Source organism: Poromitra crassiceps (genome assembly GCF_964638095.1).
Source record: "Poromitra crassiceps genome assembly, chromosome: 12".
NCBI lineage: Eukaryota > Metazoa > Chordata > Actinopteri > Beryciformes > Melamphaidae > Poromitra > Poromitra crassiceps.
The window spans coordinates 581,545-585,835 of NC_139632.1; positions in this window are offsets into that span (position 1 = coordinate 581,545).

Here is a 4,291-nt window from a genome sequence, read left to right on the forward strand (position 1 = left end):
CATTCCTTACAGCAGGATTTCCAATCGGTTCAGAACTGGTTTTTTAACAATAAACTTGTTCTGAACAAAAAGAAGTCCTGTAGTATGGTGTTTGGCTCTAAATATCGGCACCCCCATCTTTTAGATCTAAATATTGTTTTAGATGATGGTTCACCCCTTGTTCAAGTTCAGTTATTTAAATATCTTGGTCTTTGGGTTGACCCCGAACTTTGTTTTAAGCCACACATTGACAATATTGTTAAAAAAGCTTATGGTTGCCTTGGGTTTCTTTATCGTTCTATTAATTGTTTTTCTTTTGAAATAAGGAAAAGATTAATTTTACAGCTTGTTTTACCAATTATTGATTATGTTGACATTGTCTACCAGAACACCACTGAAACATATCTTAGGCCCCTAAATGTTCTGTTTAATTCCCTCTGTCGTTTTGTTCTTAGATGTCCTTTTTTAACACACCACTGTCATATGTATGATCAACTTGACTTGTTATCGCTCAAAAACAGACGGAAATTTCACTGGTTACAATTTATTTTCAAATGTATTTACTTTAATTACCCCCAGTATTTAAAAGTTTATTTGGTCCCCTGTAACTCTCCATATCCACTCAGACACCACCAAAACCCCTGCTTCAGTGTGCCCAGAATTCTTAGAGAAATGGGTCGCAGATCATTTGCTCACAAGGCCCCTTCTGATTGGAATCTCCTTCCCTCCCCTCTCAGGTCTATCACTTCTCTTCATTCCTTTAAGTCATCTTTACTTTCTTCTCTGAAAACTCCCTGTTCCTGTTTTTAATATTATTTTATAATTTTCTCTTTTTTCTGTGGCTATGTCATGCTTTACAAGAAACTTTGTATATACATGTACCATGTATTACTACACTACTACATACTATGTATATAGGCTATGTATATATTTTTGTAAACATTATGGTTGGGTTGGAGACGTGGGTGATGGGGAGATGACAAGCTGTGTGTATGTGTGTGTGTGAGTTGCGCATTTCCTGTTTTGTGTTCTTTTATGTTGTTCTATGAGGACCCCCTCGAAAATGAGATTTTTTCTCAAGGGGCTTACCTAAATAAAGAATGAGAATGAAAAGAACAACAGACACCTCTCATTAGTAATGTCCTGTATGAAGGCCTTGTTAGCAGATGGCTGTACAACAGACACCTCTCATTAGTAATGTCCTGTATGAAGGCCTTGGTAGCAGATGGCTGGACAACAGACACCTCTCATTAGTAATGTCCTGTATGAAGGCCTTGTTAGCAGATGGCTGGACAACAGACACCTCTCATTAGTAATGTCCTGTATGAAGGCCTTGTTAGCAGATGGCTGGACAACAGACACCTCTCATTAGTAAGGTCCTGTATGAAGGCCTTGTTAGCAGATGGCTGGACAACAGACACCTCTCATTAGTAATGTCCTGTATGAAGGCCTTGTTAGCAGATGGCTGTACAACAGACACCTCTCATTAGTAATGTCCTGTATGAAGGCCTTGTTAGCAGATGGCTGGACAACAGAGACCTCTCATTAGTAATGTCCTGTATGAAGGCCTTGTTAGCAGATGGCTGGACAACAGACACCTCTCATTAGTAAGGTCCTGTATGAAGGCCTTGTTAGCAGATGGCTGTACAACAGACACCTCTCATTAGTAATGTCCTGTCCTGATGCCTCTGATATAGCAGCCATCTTTCACGCCCGCTGGCTTTAACTGCCATCGACGGACGCTTGCGCTGCATGATTTCACCTCGTAAAGACGATAAAAACAATGAGTAGGGCTATGTGAGTGTGTCTCTCAGAGAGAGAGGAGACGCCACCCGCCTGCAGACACACACACACACACACACACACAAGCTGGTCGGGTGATGCAGGTGCTCTCGCGCCTCAATAAAGCTGTGGCGGGGTCACCGGGTGACGAGGTCGCGGCTAAATGGGTGACAGCTTTAGCTCTTAGCTGAGTCACACATGAGTTCATAGGAGAGACTCGCTCCAGGGGGGCTAACTCATGCTTCATTTCACCCGGGCATACGTATGCCCACACGCACTCGCACACACACACACACACACACACACACACACGCACACACGCATACACGCACGCACGCACGCACGCACACACACACACACACACACACACACAGGCGCCACAGACACCCAGACGCATGCAGACGCCAGACTCCACAGTGACACACTCCATCATGGCCGCTGTGAGTCACCTGGGCAGCCCTGTAGACAAGCAGCCTGAGGCGAGGAGGTGACGCTGTGTGTGTGTGTGTGTGTGTGTGTGTGTGTGTATGTGTGTGTGTGTGTGTGTGTGTGTGTGTGTGTGTGTGCGCGCGCGCACGCGTCTGGCTCCAGTGATGTCATCATTAGGAGCCAGCGAGGGCCGAGCCGCCTGATGGACGGCACACTCCATTCCCCTCCTGATCCGATGACCTCTGACCCCCAGCGGCCAGCAGAGCACTACTTCATACAAAAAAAGGCATAACAAAAAAGTGGCAGGGAGGGAGATGGCAGGAGAGAGGATGAGCAGGCCTGGATCTACAGGGGTGCAAGAGCATGTATTGCACCCTCAGTTTAATATTTTGCACCCTCAGTTGAAATGTGTGTCCACAGCTGTAGCGAGCTCTTTCTTAAAGGTAGCCTACAGTGAAGATCTTGGTATCAAACTAAGCCATAGAACCAAACATGTCATGCTAGTTTGTTGGGAAGGGGGCTAAATAACGCTCAAAATTTAGGCAACATTTTGGGAAGATGTTTTTGCTAAAAAACATGCAGTGTTTTGTATGCTGTATACATATATTATTTCCGCCTATTCTATATGAATAATTCTGAATATGGGATCCCTAAACAGTCTTGGAATTGCATGAATTGGGTCTGACTGGAAAGCTGAAACTTCTGTGCATTCCACGAGCCCAATTGTATTCATGTGTGATGATGATGTTACTGTAGTCTCCAATGTAGCCATTTCATTGTAGTGAGAAACTTGACATCATCTGTGCATCAGGGAGGACCATGCTCAGGACCTGTAACACATGCACTATTTTTCATTGCTGGTGCTATTAGTCTCTGAGAAGCAGGTTTAGATGCTGTATGAACCAGGTCTGAGAACAGAGGAGCAGGTTTAGATGCTGTATGAACCAGGTCTGAGAACAGAGAAGCAGGTTTAGATGCTGTATGAACCAGGTCTGAGAACAGAGAAGCAGGTTTAGATGCTGTATGAACCAGGTCTGAGAACAGAGAAGCAGGTTTAGATGCTGTATGAACCAGGTCTGAGAACAGAGAAGCAGGTTTAGATGCTGTATGAACCAGGTCTGAGAACAGAGAAGCAGGTTTAGATGCTGTATGAACCAGGTCTGAGAACAGAGAAGCAGGTTTAGATGCTGTATGCACCAGGTCTGAGAACAGAGAAGCAGGTTTAGATGCTGTATGAACCAGGTCTGAGAACAGAGAAGCAGGTTTAGATGCTGTATGAACCAGGTCTGAGAACAGAGAAGCAGGTTTAGATGCTGTATGAACCAGGTCTGAGAACAGAGAAGCAGGTTTAGATGCTGTATGAGCAGCTGGGTCATGGCCTTGTGTTACGCCAGCCTCCACACGGGTCCCCTGGGAGGAGACCTGCCCTGGTAATCAGCAGCCACTTACACACTCCACTATAGTGGGCTCAGAGACATTACATCAATAGCACCTTTAAGTCGTACTGATCATCTGCTTTATGACCGACCAGAACCACCATGAATAGCAGCTCTAAGAACATGTTGATATCTTGGCCATTGGTGGAAAAAGGATATGGACCTAAAGGGAAGTTTACACCAAAGATCCGCAATGAGACGAGTTGAAACCTGCAATGGGCCGAGGCGGACCGTTTCCATAGCAACAACTGTCACTTCCGCTATTTTACTTCCTTACTGGCACAGCTTTTTTGATAGCTTTTGGCTAACGTTATTTCACTGGACAGGAATGACCAAGAATTGGGGCAAAAAAAAAGCACTTACCGGAAACACCCAGACGTTTTGTGTCATCGGTAGGACACAGGAAACGGTGTTCCGTTTCATCTGTGGGTATTTTTCTTTAGTATGACAACAATAAACTAAATGTAACCAGAAAATGCCCACGAGTAGTGTTGAAATGAATGTGCTAATGTCTGTGTGCAGTGTGCATGCCCTGTACTGATGACTGCACACAGCGCATGTGCCACATGGCAAACGAGGAAGTAACTTCGGTTATACTCCGTTAGTTCGGTTACTCTTTGTTTAGTTCTCGGTGTGTGGATTTACTACGAAAATGACCATTTCAC